The sequence below is a fragment of the Coregonus lavaretus genome (genome assembly GCF_964263955.1).
Source record: "Coregonus lavaretus genome assembly, chromosome: 29".
In the NCBI taxonomy this organism is placed as follows: Eukaryota; Metazoa; Chordata; class Actinopteri; order Salmoniformes; family Salmonidae; genus Coregonus; species Coregonus lavaretus.
In genome coordinates this window covers 29430763-29447492 of record NC_140016.1, presented here as the reverse complement: position 1 = coordinate 29447492, position 16730 = coordinate 29430763, and positions in this window count along the sequence as shown.

Below are 16730 nucleotides of genomic sequence, written 5' to 3'. Positions count from 1 at the left end.
TTCTATGCAAGCCAACACTGAGTGGATGTTTCAGTGGGTCAATTTCTTCTCCCCTCATACACATTGTATGATCAAGTATCAGTATGCATACAAAGCCTGGGGCAATAAATATGCCCAATGAAAATGAAATCTGTTTTGATGTGGTAGGATTACATACCGTTAGCCTTGCTGGGATGGCAACATAAGCTAGCATCTGTTTGCATGTTCTCTACACACCACAATATCTGTTCACTTGAAGAAGTCCACCATCATTGTATGCACCATGTTTGGACTAAGCTTGCAAGAGTATATTATCTTTGAAATAAAATTCCTTGATCGGTCTGTGGCTTTTAACCAGAGAAAAGGCAAGTAATTCCCTGTCCGATAACTTGTTGTGGATGACAGTCATCTACTATTCTCCTTCCCCCTTCTGACATCCAGGTGGCGACACGCATCTCTGCATGCATGGCAGACATCTCAGCTTGGATGTCGGCCCACCACCTCAAGCTCAACCTCGACAAAACTGAGCTGCTATTCCTCCCGGGGAAGGCCTGCCTGCTCCAAGACCTCTCCATCCCAGTTGACAACTCCACGGTGTCCCCCTCCCAGAGTGCAAAGAACCTTGGCGTGACCCTGGAAAACACCCTGTCGTTCTCTGCAAACATCAAAGAAATGACTCTCTCCTGCAGGTTCATGCTCTACAACATTTATTGAGTACAACCTTTCCCCACACAGGAAGCGGCGCAGGTCCTAATCCAGGCACTTGTAATCTCCCATCTAGACTACTGCAACTCTCTGTTGGCTGGGCTCCCTGCTTGTGCCATCAAACCCCTGCAACTTATCTAGAATGCTGCAGCCTCATGTCACCCCGCTCTTACGCACACTCCACTGGCTTCCAGTCGAAGCTTGCGTCATCTTCAAGACCCTTGCCTACGGAGCAGCAAGGGGAATTACCCCTCCTAACCTTTAGGCTATGCTCAAACCCTACATCCCAACCCGAGCACTCCGTTCTGCCACATCTGGCCTCTTGGCCCTTCTGAAACCCTACCTCTGAATAGTATATTAAATAACTCTCACTGTGCCCACGACTGCAAAGAAGGTCTACAGTAGCCTCAACAGCACTCTGTAGGGTAGCACCATGGTGTAGTCGGAGGACAGCTAGCTTCCGTCTTCCCCTGCGTACATTGACTTCAATACAAAACCTAGGAGGCTCATGGTTCTCAACTCCTTCCGTAGACTTACACAGTAATTATGACAACTTCCGGAGGACGTCCTCCAGCCTATCAGAGCTCTTGCAGCATGAACTGACATGTTGTCCAACCAATCAAAGGATCAGATAATTAATCTAGTACTGAAAGCATAAGCTACAGCTAGCTAGCTCTGCAGTGTATAAAATGTGGTGAATAGTTGACTCAAAGAGAGAGAAAGTCAATAGTTGAACAGTTTTGAACAAATTAATTTCTTCCAAAATGGAGAAGCAAAAGAGAAATGGAGAGAGAGAGATTTCCGACTTGTTTTTTTTTCAGTTTCACTTACTTAGCTAGCAAATGCAGCTAGCTAGTTTAGCCTACTGAAACACCCTGCTCAAACAGAGGGATGCTATGTTATCTAGCTGGCTATGACTTTCCAATACAACACTGGAACTCTTCCAAGTCAAGCCAAGGTAAGCTTTTGGTATTACTAATTTGTTGCCACTGGGGCCCGCCGGTGTAACTGCTTTATGGCTGTACACTAACATTATTGCATGATTGTAGCGGGTTTACTAACGCGTTAGTTCTATTAGCTATCCTGACTATGATGTTACTTTAGCTATGGTGACAATGATGTAGGCTGTGTGTAGTGGTTTGACTTGGAATGTTTTTTTGCCTGGTCACATTCAGCTGATGTGTTGTGCATTGAAGTCTACAAGCGAAGGGAAGAGAAGGAATACAACGTGGCTGTTATGAGCGTGAACTCTGTTGATGCGTGATCAGGGGTGTATTCATTCTGCCGATTCTGTTGAAAAACGTTTGTCTCTCAAATTTGTCTCTCGACCTGTGTGAACCTACTTTGTAAACTTTAATTCATTGGCTAGGTTGTAGCAACCTCATGATGGGTATTTTGAGTATCATGTAGTAGCCTAAACATATCGCTGTTAAATTGAACTGGGTGAATGGAATATGAATGAGTCATCCAATATGCTGTAATAGAAATAAGGCCATGCTCATGAGAAATAAAAACGTCCTCCTTCATCTTAAACGGCACTGACCACCACTGGAATGAACTAATTGTAAGTCACTCTGGATAAAAGCATCTGCTAAATGACTAAAATGTAAAATTTTAATGTCCTCCTCGAGCATCTGCTGATGTCAATCTAGAGCAGCGTTCCCTAACTGGCGGTTTTATTTTGCCCCCTAAGTTTTCAACAAAACAATATATATATATATATACACACACACACACAGTACCAGTCAAAAGGTTGGACAGACCAACTCATTCAAGAGTTTTTCTTTATTATTTACTATTTTCTACATTGTAGAATAATAGTGAAGACATCAAAACTATGAAATAACACATATGTAATAAAAAAAAGTGTTGAACAAATCGAAATACGTTTTAGATTTTAGATTCTTCAAAGTAGCCACCCTTTGCCTTGATGACAGCTTTGCACACTCTTGGCATTCTCTCAACCAGCTTCATGAGGTAGTCACCTGGAATGCTTTTCCAACAGTCTTGAAGGAGTTCCCACATATGCTGAGCACTTGTTGGCTGCTTTTCCTTCACTCTGTGGTCCGACTCATCCCAAACAATTTCAATTGGGTTGAGGTGGGGTGATTGTAGAGGCCAGGTCATCCGATGCAGCACTCCATCACTCTCCTTCTTGGTCAAATAGCCCTTACACAGCCTGGAGGTGTGTTGGGTCATTGTCCTGTTGAAAAACAAATGATAGTCCAACTAAGCGCAAACCAGATGGGATGGCGTATCGCTGCAGAATGCTGTGGTAGCCATGCTGGTTAATTATGTATTGAATTCTAAATAAATCACAGACAGTGTCATAAGCAAAGCACCATCACACCTACTCCTCGATGCATCACGGTGGGAACCACACATGCGGCGATCATCCGTTCACCTACTCTGCGTCTCACAAATACACGGCGGTTGGAACCAAAAATCTCACATTTGGACTCATCAGACCAAAGGACAGATTTTCACCGGTCTAATGTCCATTGCTCGTATTTCTTGAACCAAGCAAGTCTCTTCTTCTTATTGGTGTCCTTTAGAAGTGGTTTCTTTGCAGCAATTCGACCATGACGGCCTGATTCACACAGTCCCCTCCGAACAGTTGATGTTGAGATGTGTCTGTTACTTGAACTCTGTGAAGCATTTATTGGGGCTGCAATTTCTGAGGCTGGTAGCTATTCTACAAAAATAAAGAAAAACCCTGGAATGAGTAGGAGTGTCCAAACTTTTGACTGGTACTGTAAAAAGTAAAAAATAAAAATTAATAAAAATTAAAAAATTTAATGTTCGTTGTTGTACAAGACTGGAAGAACACCAGGAAATCAGCTCCAAGTGATTTTTATTTATGAAATCAGTTCCCAAGTATTCCCACGCATAATAGCGAAACGCATGATCTTACACAAATGTAAGCAGAGTTTGAAATGGTTATGTTTTAGTCAAACATTATATCTGTGGCCATCACACTGTTAAATAGCCATCACTAGCACATTAGATGCTGCTGCTGCCTATTGAAATCACTGGCCACTTCAAGAAATGGAACACTAGTCACTTTAATAATGTTTACATATCTTGCACTACTCATCTCAAATGTGTATATACTGTATTCTCTTCTATAATATTCTACTGTATCTTAGTCCATGCCACTCTGTCATTGCTTGTCCATATATATCTACATATTCTTAAATTCCATTCCTTACTAGATTTGTGTGTATTGGGTATATGTTGTGAAATTGTTAGATATTACTTGTTAGATATTACTGCACTGTCAGAGCTAGACGCACAAGCATTTCGCTACACCCGCAATAACATCTGCTAAACACGTGTATGTGACAAATACATTTTGATTTGATTTGTTTGGGCTTCTTGCGGTCAATTTGCAGTCAAATTATTTGTAATTATGTTCCGGCCCCCCGACCATCCACTCAAGAAAAAATTGGACTGCGGCTGAATCTAGTTGATGATCCCTGATCTAGAGGATGTGTCACTGAATAGCTCAAAGGTCAATCACCTGTATGTATCTACCCACTCATCCTTACAGGACTGTAGCTGTCCTCTGTATTGGAATCGTCAAAGATAACAACCTTGGATACCATTAGACCCTCCCCATTTGTAGATCTATGTACATACATCTACGTTGCCTGAAGACAATGCAAATCATATTCATTCTTATTAACCCCATCACATGTTAGTTAGTTACATATGTTCATGTTATGTGTACTGATAGTCTGCATGAGGTTGTGATTTACTTGTGATTTACTCATGTGATTTATTTATGTCTATATGCTATGATTTTCTATCTGATTATAAAGTATCTGATTGTTTTCTATCTCGGATTACAAAACACTTAGTACATTTGAAAATGCAAAGCATGTACCCTCTGATTACAGCTCATAGATTTTTTATTGACGTCACCTGTAGCATGAGATGGCGTGGTAGCACACACACACACACACACCCACACACAAACACACATACAGCTATGCCCCCACAAGTGTAGGTTTGTCTGCCAATAACCATAAGAACAGATCGTGCTCCTCTTGTTTCAGTTGCTGTTTACTGGCTGGTGGCTACACATGCACTCCTTGACACAGAGCGTGGGCAAGGTCATCATGACCATCGCTAGCTGTTTGTTGCACAGCCTTTGGCTTTGTTACACAGTCTCCTTTTCAAAACAAATCACTCAGATTTTTCCTAGACACATCTTGACAGTCATAGACAGACGTGTATATTCTCCTCATAATATTTATGGACAGATACCTTTACTGGAGGTTCTTTGAGTTTTTAAATATAGCTGACCTCTTATTGTCTTGGCAGCTTGCATTTCAAATGTCAGTATTGAGATGATATAAGGACAGCTTATGACTAAGCTAAAATTAATGCCCAGGGTATTTATTTTGCCAAACTCAATGGTATACTCTTTTTGGGACTTGGCTGGAAACTCACTTCAATACTGAATCTGTTTCAGCCCAACGGCAACCTCACCACATGGTTTGGTATAAAGCTGAGCAAGGGGGCTGGGGAAATGTAACCACTTCAAAATTAATTGACTGACCTATTGATTCATGGATTGGCAGTCCGTGAGATTGACATGCTAGTTCTAAACATATTTTGAAGCTACAGTATACATTTTTTTGTTTACAAAGACCCAAGTGACAACCAAAAACATAAATAACCTTATATGTTGGATTATGGTTGGGGAACTGTCTTGGATATATTTGTGTACTTCCCTAGGTTTTGCACCAGCACATGCAGTAAATATTAATATCTTCAAACTGCTTTTCCCAATTCAATTATCTCAAAGCTTCCAATGAGGCCTATGAAAGAGTGGATAATGTCCATTAACACTTTTTGGTGCTAGAAGGGCAACAAGCTCTCACTGCCGAATTAGACATTCTTCCATAGCCACGGGAAGTCGTTTGGGGGTGGGGGTGCTATGATTTTTCTGCAGACGGAGGGGGGATGCAGAAGAAAAAAAAAATGCCTGTGCTGAAGACGTCTATACCGATCCGCTAATACAGGACTAGTAAAGGCCCAGTGCACTACTTTTGTGAAAAATGCAAACTACATGTATTTGAGTGTTTACCAGTCTGATAATGATCTGTACAAACCAGTTAATCCGATAATACTTGTGGAATATAAAATGCTTGCTTGATATACAGTTGAAGTTGGAAGTTTATATACACTTAGGTTGGAGTCATTAAAACTCGTTTTTCAAGCACTCCACAAATGTCTTTTTAACAAACTATAGTTTTGGCAAGTTGGTTAGGACATCTACTTTGTGCATGACACAATTCATTTTTCCAACAATCGTTCATCTGTACAAACAATAGTACGCAAGTATAAACACCATGGGACCACGCAGCCGTCATACCGCTCAGGAAGGAGACGCGTTATGTCTCCTAGAGATGAATGTACTTTGGTGCGAAAAGTGCAAATCAATCCCAGAACAACAGCAAAGGACCTTGTAAAGATGCTGGAGGAAACAGGTACAAAAGTATCTATATCCACAGTAAAACGAGTCCTATATCGACATAACCTGAAAGGCCACTCAGCAAGGAAGAAGCCACTGCTCCAAAACCGCCATAAAAAAGCCAGACTACGGTTTGCAACTGCACATGGGGACAAAGATTGTACTTTTTGGAGAAATGTCCTCTGGTCTGATGAAACAAAAATAGAACTGTTTGGCCATAATGACCATTGTTATGTTTGGAGGAAAAAAGGGGTCGCTTGCAAGCCGAAGAACACCATCCCAACCATGATGCACGGGGATGGCAGCATCATGCTGTGGGGGTGCTTTGCTGCAGGAGGAACTGGTGCACTTCACAAAATAGATGGAATGATGAGGAAGGAAAATTATGTGGATATATTGAAGCAACATCTCAAGACATCAGTCAGGAAGTTAAAGCGTGGTTGCAAATAGGTCTTCCAAATGAACAATGACCCCAAGCATACTTCCAAAGTTGTGGCAAAATGGATTAAGGACAACAAAGTCAAAGTATTGGAGTGGCCATCACAAAGCCCTGACCTCAATCCTATAGAAGATTTATGGGCAGAACTGAAAAAGCGTGTGCGAGCAAGGAGTCCTACACACCTGACTCAGTTACCCCAGCTCTGTCAGGAGGAATGGGCCAAAATTCACCCAACTTGTAGTGGGAAGCTTGTGGAAGGCTACCCAAAACGTTTGACCCAAGATAAAAATGTTAAAGGCAATGCTACCAAATACTAATTGAGTGTATGTAAACTTCTGATCCACTGGGAATGTGATGAAAGAAATAAAACCTGATTTTTTTATTTAACCTTTATTTAACTAGGCAAGTCAGTTAAGAACAAATTCTTATTTACAATGACATGATACACCGGCCAAACCTGGGCCAATTGTGTGCCGCCCTATGGGACTCCCAATCACGGCCGGTTGTGATACAGCCTGGAATCGAACCAGGGGGTCTGTAGTGACGCCTCAAGCACTGAGATGCAGTGCCTTAGACCGCTGCGCCACTCGGGAGCCCAAATCATTCTCTCTACTATTATTCTGACATTTCACATTCTAAAAATAAAGTGGTGATCCTAACTGACCTGAGACAGGGAATTTTTACTAGGATTAAATGTCACGAATTGTGAAAAACTGAGTTTAAATGTATTTGGCTAAGGTGTATGTAAACTTCCAACTTCAACTGTATGTTTTCCAGTTTCTTGAAATACTTTACAAATGCATCTTATTTCTATGCGGAAACTTAAATGGTCTACTCATTCCTTTGTAGTAGACGCTCTTATCCAGAACAACTTACAGTAATGAGTGCATACATGTTAATACTTTCTCCCCGTAGGAATCGAACCCACAACCCTAACATTGCAAGCGCCATGCTCTACCAACTGAGCCACATTACCACAACCCACTTGATGTCTCAATGTACTAAATTACTGTATTGTGCATTGTTTTTCTTCATGGTGGTGGAAAGTCAACAGGTACAAACCTAGATGACCAGCCTATGTACAATACTTTAATGTACATTTAATACTGCACAAAAAGGTTGTTTTTAATGTTATTTGATCAAGAAAAATATTTAATTTGATATAGGTGTATGCACTCACTACTCACTATTTTGTGTCTTTGCCCAAAACTTTGCACCTTTTTGATGTAAATGTTTGAGGACAGCGTTTGGTTCTTTCTGGATTCCATTAGAATGACAATGTCACGATTTAACTAGATATGAACCCAAATGCAGACAACTACACCGAGCCAGAGAAGGTTCAACAGATTTATTACAAAGTAAAAATGTCCAGGTTTCCAAAAATAGGGGGAAGAGCAAGTCCAGGTCTACAGGGAGGGTAACAGATCCAGGTTCTGAGCAGGAGTGGTACCGTAACGTCCTAGTGTCCGGGGTGAGTCCAAAAGGGAAGTCCAGTAGTGGTAAGCGGGATGGTGGTGGCAGGAGTGAAGCGGAGGCAGGAGTCAGGTTCCAATAATCTATGGCACAGGAGAAATGTAAATAGAACAGGCCAAAAACACAAAGAGCGAAAACAAGCAGGTTGAGTCAGCAGCGAGACTAACATGGTCGTCTTGACTATGATCTGACGATGAGTGGAAAGTTTGACCGGGTCTTTAAGGCTGAGGTGATTATGGTGAATGAGCTGCAGCTGGAACCCTGACTCCCGCACACCAGACTTCACTCCTGCAATCAAGAACAGACAGAGGGGAGGGGGAGAGCAGAGAGAGAGCTACCTAGCAGCAGTAGGCCTAACAGACAATCGCAGAGAAAGGGACAGGGCAACAACTCTTACTATTCCAACTATTGAATCCTACAAAATATGGTTCTTAATTATACAACTACCTTTTTTGCCAAAGTGTAGATGCTGAAATTTTTTTTTTGCTTACGCTACACATATATATTGGTCCGCTAATACAGGACTAGTAAAGGCCCAGAGGCCCACTTTTGTGAAAAGAATTTGAACAATGTATTTGAGTGTTTACCAGAATTTGTAACTTGAGTCTGACAATTATCTGAACAAAACAGAATCTGATAATACTTGTGGAATATAAAAATACTTGCTTGATATATGTTTTCCAGTTTCTAGAAATACTTTGCAAATGCAACTTATTTTTATGTGAAAACTGAAATGGTCTATTCATTCCTTTTCCAATTTATCAGACACTCTTATCCAGAGCAACTTACAGTAGTGAGTGCATACATTTTCATACTGGCCCCCCATGGGAAACAAACCCACAACCCTGGCGTTGCAAGCGCCATGCTCTACCAACTGAACTACAGGGGACTACATCACATCACATAACCACAAACTACTTGATGTCTCAATGTACTCAATTACTGTATTGTGCATCGTTTTTCTTCATGGTGACGGAAAGTCTACAGGTACAAACCTAGATGACCACCTATGTACAATACACTAATGTACATTTACATTAAGGGCTTTGTAAGGATAGTAAATTAATACTGCACAAAAAGTGGTTGTTTTCCATATTATTTAATCAAGAAAAATATTTCATTTAATTTGAATTGGATGTTTTGTGTCTTTGCCCATCACTTTGCACCTTTTAATGTAAATGTTTGAGGACAGGGTTTTGTTATTTCTGGATTCTATTACAATGACAATCGCAGAGAAAGGGACAGGGCAACAACTCTTACTATTCCAACTATTGAATCGTGCAAGATACTGTTCTTATTTATACTGTATGACTACATTTTTTGCCAAAGAGGAGAAGCTGAAAAATGTTTTTGCTCGCGCTACAGATGTCTATATCTGTTCGCTCATACTAGTAAAGGCCCAGTGCACTACTTTTGTAAAAAGCATCTTCAGCACCCCTACTTCCCGCGGCTATGCGTTCATCCACGTTCTCAAACGTCAAATGTCAGAATTGCTCCAAACGTCAAATTTCGAAGTGTTTTTGTTGCTCCTGCTACTCTGTATCGTTCCATTTCTCAAAACTTCAAATTTTGAAGTAAAGGTTCTGAATGGTTAAGGTAAGGTTTGGGATAGGGTTACGCCCATCCACCACCCCGTCCACACGCCCTAGCAAAACCCAAGCCTACTTGATGGTATTAGCGCTCACTGTTGCCCCTAGTGGCCAGGTTTGAAGGCATTTTCCAACGTCATCAGGGCATGGATAGCCGTCAAATTTCGGCGTCAATCTTAAAAAATCTCCCTGAATGAACACTTCAGCTAAAAGCTTTTTAAGAAAGTTCCTCCACTGAGTCTTGACGTTACAGTGTATCAAAAACGTCTAGCAGTAAAAATTATGAATTTGAAGTAGGCCTAAATTATGAACTTGAACGTGGACTGTTATTTACTTAACTTCGACTTCATTTCACCCTTCAGTGGGTAGCGGTTTTGTTTAATGTATATTTTTACCACATCCATAATTTTGAATTGAATCCAGTGTTTTGCATCCAGAGTAGTTCAACTATTTGACTTAGAGAGTGGCATTAGAGACCAAATGTGACCGACCGGCTCGATTCTGTCTGATGCAGCAAAATGTGAAATTGTGTTTTTTACATTGGATAAAAGTAGAGACTCAGCGCTAGAAAATTGTATATCATATTAGCTAGCTAGCTTGCTGTTGCTAGCTAATTTGTCCTGGGATATAAACATTAGGTTTTTATTTTACCTGAAATGCAAAAGGTCCTCTACTCTGACAATTAATCCACAGATAAAAGGGTAAACTGAGTTTGTTTCTAGTAATCTCTCCTCCTTCAGGCTTCTTCTTCTTTGGATTTTATATGACAGTTGGCAACCAACTTTAAGGTGCATTACCACAACCAACTGGACTGGCGTGTGGACCTCAGTTCATCTTTCAATCACCCACGTGGGTATATGCTCCTAAAATCCAATGAGGAGATGGAAGAGGCGGGACTTGCAGAGCGTCAAGCATCAAAAATAGAACCAAGTTCTATTTTAGCGCCTGGCTAGGCAGACGCGTGCAAGCAGTGTAGGTGTAATGATTGAATAACATGTATGTTTACATTTATTTTGCAACGCTCGCGCACGAGTGCGGTGTGGTCAGCATGTTAGCCCCACCCATCTCTTTAAGGATTCACATGTGAGGCCATGTGCTAAACAGAGTGAGTATGGTAGTGTGCTAAACAACCAAAGATTGGCACATGGTTTATGAACTGATACGCAAAACAACGCCGGATTTGTAGAAATTTTTCATTTACATTAATTTACATTTACATGTTATATATATGGGGGATACAACCATCCCAGCTCTGCAGATTTTGCTGCGAAGAGACCTAATCATTAAATAATTTGTTTTGGTAGTATCCATATGTAGCTTGTTTTTGGTCGAAGGTCCAGGAATGGTAGAAGAAGTCCAACATTTACCTAGAGATAACTCTGCAGATAGCACTACTGGGTGATTTGAAAAGTCATAGTCAATCAATCAATAATATGATAATACTTTTAGCAAAAATGTTTCTTTAATTTACAATCTGTAGAAAGGTTCAAAACTTTTGTGAAACATCACAGCACAGTTGAAAAATATACTGGTTTATACTATGTCTATCGTCATGTCTGTATACAGTTGTCGCAGTGACATCATGAACATTCTATTGTCATCAGACATCAAACTTGCCGTTGTCGTTATGAAAGAGTATAAACACAAAAAGACAGGCTGCATGAAATCAGCAGCATGGTGGTCCAAAATAGCATAACTGGTGTATTTTAACACCAACAAAACCATCATTTTAAACATTAATTTAGTAATGTCAATCTAGCAAACCAGGCAACTTAAAGCAACTTTCTAAACAATGTTTTGGTGTGTTTCTAGCTTAGTAGCTAGCTAGTTAACATTAATGACCATATCATATAGCTGACAACATCTTAACTTTAGCTAATTTGTATTACAGGAAAATAAACTCACAAGATAATCATTTACAAGTTCATGGCGAGTTAATTACAGAAAATAGCTTACGACTCTCTTATCCGTATAAATGGATGAACGCTTCTCCCTTTCTGTCACGGATGCCATGTTTGCCCTTAGTTTGAAAATGTAATCTGGAGACAGGTGTTTTCTACAACAGCCTTCTGTTTGTTCTCTTTTTGACTCCCTTCGCATATTTGCAATCAAACACCTGAATTTTCTCCATCTCCTTAGCTATCATACTCTGCTTCCACCGGGCATTCCACTGATTTCAAAACTTGGTCCTCCAGAAAGTGGAGAGCATTAGCAACACTTTTGCAGTTCTTCATGATATCGTTCAAAAAAGCAGCATTAGAAAGGATTACCTACACATACTGAGCACCTCATGTTATAGACAGAAGCATGCTTCATGGTAGACCAATCCAAACTCATCTTTTGGCATGTCCAGCCCATCCATTATCTCAGCCAATCATGGCTAGCGCGAAGGTTCCTGTCTTTTTCTGTGGCTAAAACAACTAGGCTCGTAATTTAACAATTGTATTAGTATTTACAGATGGCATACACATTTGTTATTAAGGCACATGAAAGTTCTCATGTTCCAGAAGGCATTTCTGCCAAAAAAACACATTTTGATAAAAAAAAAAGTTTACGTTCAAATGCCTCTCCTGTGAAGTAGTGACACGCAACATACTCCTAGTTTCCTGAAACGAGTCACAAATAAAGGTACAAATATGTATCTGTAGTCAGAAAATAGAGTGAATAAATGTGTACAATGATGAAGGCCAGTGATGAAGATCCGTCTAGTGACTTGCAGGCGCCGAGGCCCAGCGTGATGACTCAATCACGATTTATGACATTGTCTGGATGGCTGACCATTTATTGGCTATCACAAGAGTCAAACACACCTTATCTATGGATTTCTCCGGGGCAGGATGTTCCCAAAGACCCTGGGAGCACAGACACCGTTGGAGGTGTAAAGACAGATAAACTTCAATCAACAAAATTAATGTTACTGTGTGTATTAAATTGCCTTGTTTGGTTTGTTTCAAGAGTTCATAAAAATATCTGCAAATGTTAATGTTCTATTGTACTGTAAGAGTGATGGATATTTTTTTAACAGAGTTAATGTGTTGATCTGTTTGCCGGACGGCTGTCAGTTCAAAGAGGGGTGACATAGATGTGCGCTCCTATCATTTAGAAAATAATTGTGATGATTAGATTCAAGAATGTGTGTGGTGTTTTTCTGCCTTTTGTTTTGACTAAGCAAAGTGATGTTAATTAGCCGATTGGAGATACTGAGATTTGCTACTCTGGGAAGAAGAAAAGATGAGTTGAAACTTTTCTCATGGAGGCATTGTTAAAACAATCTCCTGGTGTATGTTTCGTTACACTATAGTGAGTTTTTATACTTTCTTACTTAGATATTTTGTAACTTTGATAATTGTATTCTTATTGCATAACTATAATACATTTGATTACCTTTATATGGATACGAATGGTAGTCCTCATATTGCTAAGTAATATTCCTTTAATTATTCTTTGAAGTATGGTCTAATGGTAAATGTTATTCACACCACACATGACATATACACTATATATACAAAAGTATGTGGACACCCCTTTAAATTACTGGATTTGGCTATTTCAGCCACACCCGTTGCTGACATGTGTATAAATCGAGCACACAGCCATGCAATCTCCATAGACAAACATTGGCAGTAGAATGGCCTTACTGAGGAGCACCATCATATAATGCCACCTTGTGCAATGCCAAGCGTCAGCTGGAGTGGTATAAAGCTCACCGCCATTGGACTCTGGAGCAGTGGAAATGCATTCTCTGGAGTGATGAATCACGCTTCACCATCTGGCAGTCCGACGGACAAATCTGTGTTTGAAGGGTACCAGGAGAACCCTACCTGCGTGAATGCATAGTGTCAACTGTAAAGTTTGGTGGAGGAGGAATAATGGTCTGGGGCTGTTTTTCATGGTTCGGCTAGGCCCCTTAGTTCCAGCGACATTCTAGACGATTCTGTGCTTCCAACTTTGTGGCAACAGTTTGGGGAAGGCCCTTTCCTGTTTCAGCATGACAATGCCCCCGTGCACAAAGTGAGGTCCATACAGAAATGGTTTGTCGAGGTCGGTGTTGAAGAACTGGAATAGCCTGCACAGAGCCCTGACCTCAAACCCATCGAACACCTTTGGGATGAATTGGAACGCCAACTGCGAGCCAGGACTAATCGCCCGACCTCACTCATGCTATTGTGGCTGAATGGAAGCAAGTCCCTGCAGCAATGTTCCAACATCTAGTGGAAAGCCTTCCCAGAAGAGTGGAGGCTTTTAGAGCAGCAAAGGGGGGACCAACTCCATATTAATGCCCATGATTTTGGAATGAGATGTTCGACGAGCAGGTCTCCACATACTTTTGGTCAAGTAGTGTATGCTTGGCCTCTGACTGTGCATCTCTGAGCTAAGGCTAACTCAATCATTTAATGCTGGGACATTGATTGCAAGATATTAGCTCTTAGCCTCTTAATAATTGCATAACGGCTGTCTTGGACACAACTTATAGTAACTAATAATATTCTGAGTGATGATGCAAGACTCGCTACCTTGACTAGACCCATCGAATATGCTTATGGGCCTATGGCAATCACATCATTATGGAGTCAGATTATATACGCAACATAAACGCAACATGAAACAGTTGCACTTCATAGAAGGAAATCAGTCAATTGAAATAAATTCATTAGGCTCTAATCTATGGAGTTCACATGACTAGGCAGGGGCGCAGCCATGGGTGGGCCTGGGAGGGCATAGGCCCACACACAGGGCATAGGTCCAGCCAATAAGAAAAAAAAAATCCCAACAAAAGGGCTTTTTACAGACAGAAATACTCCTCAGCACCCCCCTCCCCCTCCTCAGATCCCGCAGGTGAAGAAGCCGGATGTGGAGGTCCTGCGCTGGTGTGGTTACACATGGTCTGCGGTTGTGAGGCCATTTGGATGTTTCTCTAAAATGACGTTGGAGGCGGCTTATGGTAGAGAAATTAACATTCAACTCTCTGGCAACAGCTCTGGTGGACATTCCTGGAGTCAGCATTCCAATTGCACACTCCCTCACAATTTTAGACATCTGTGGCATTGTGTTGTGTGACAAAACTGCACATTTTAGAGTGGCCTTTTATTGTCCCCAGCACAAGGTGCACCTGTGTAATGATCATGCTGTTCAATCAGCTTCTTGATATGCCACAACTGTCAGGTGGATGGATTATCTTGGCAAAGGAGAAATGCTCACTAACAGGGATGTAAACAAATTTGCGCACAAAATTTGAGAGAAATACGATTTTTGTGGGTATGGAACATTTCTGGGATCTTTTACTTCAGCTCATGAAAAATGGGACCAACACTTTACATGTTGCGTTTAGATTTTTGTTCAGTATATATTATGTTATATTATGGTCATATTACTCCTACGCTAATTTCATATCAACAGAATACCTATCAACATATACATATCCTACTTCTTCCCACTATGACAGTTTCTAAGAGAAATGTGTTTGTTTTAGCTGCTATGTGGGCACATCTTCAAAGAAGTTTACATGATAGCTGTAACATGCAACGCAAACTGGATTTCAGCAGACAAAACACATAAGCCAGGTGCAATCAGCCAGAGAACTGTATCGTGTGTGGGGGAAATGAACAGATGAATCCATGCTGGTTTTCTATATTTCAAGGGCGAGTGAGGAATACCAATAGATGCTAGATGTTGCAGTTGGTTTATCTCTCCCTTAGTGGAGAGTTGGTGGGATCTGGAGAGTAGGTTCCATCATTAGGCAAATGCATCAGTGAGTCGACTGGCAGACATTGACTGGGAGTCAACCCTCATTTCTGATTCCGGGGGTGTCTGTGTGGCCCAAGAAGCCAGCACAGCCTGGAGTGACTCGCAAGCAGATTATCTCTTTCACCAGAATTTTTTTTTCTGAAGCTATGGAACAGTTGGCACAGTCCTTGAACCTGCTGAAGATGCAAGAAAAAGCTTTCAAGAAAAGAGAGAGCTACAGAGACATTGCTGTCCTTCTTATTCATGGGAAGTGTAAGAAGGGGCATGTAAATTCTGAGATGCGAGGCTGCTGAATCAGTATTCAAGTCAATACATTGTTGAGAGGGGGCACATTCATGTTAGTAATTGGTTCACGTTGCAGTTATTAAAAATGAAAAAATGCAGTCAAAGAAGAGAGAAATTGTTTTCACTTTAGGGCTAAAACTTAAAACCACTTCTCTTATCTCAAGGTAGCCAGGCAATCAAGAGCCCAGTCTGGATTTTTTGGGTACATCTCATGGATCAAAATCGGGAAGTAAAATCCCCATGAAAGTTCCTAATGGTGTTAGAAATTAAACTGCGTGAGCAGCTCCATGAAATTACTGTAAATTGTGCAGCACAGTCTGATGAATGGAAAAGTGAGCTTCACAAGCGCTCGGGTTTCAGTACCAAAAGACAGAGAAATTGCATTTATACAAAGGGCATTCTTTCGCCATCACAAACACACACCGTATTTGGTATTCTCAACTCTTTTTTTCTGAGTTCCTCGTCTTAAAGCTTTGTGAAAACTGCACAACAACGCACAAGTAAATGAATATGGTTAAGGTGACAACATGGAGAAGTTATAAGGTTTTCAAGAAAATCCTTATAGAAATATCCCTGTTTTATAAAAGTATCCACGTTTTGTCTTTTCTTACTGTACATCAACAACAAGATACATTTTGTAATGGTAGTGTCTCCTTTCAGTGATCTGTCAATCAATATTATTGTTAATGGTGTACTCCAGCCACAAATCAGCGATGAAAGTTTAATCATGCCATTGTAGGAGTCCATGTATAGATCATTTAGCTATTTGATTGTGAATTTTAGGACCTGTTTAGGTATAAAAAAATATATAATAATAATAATATGCCATTTAGCAGACACTTTTATCCAAAGCAACTTACAGTCATGCGTGCATACATTTTTGTGTATGGGTGGTCCCGGGGATCGAACCCACTACCCTGGCGTTACAAGCGCCGTGCTCTACCAGCTGAGCTACAGAGGACTACATAAATGTCTTTAGCGATAAAATATTGAATTTGGCCTTTATTACCATAGCCCATAGAAACACAGT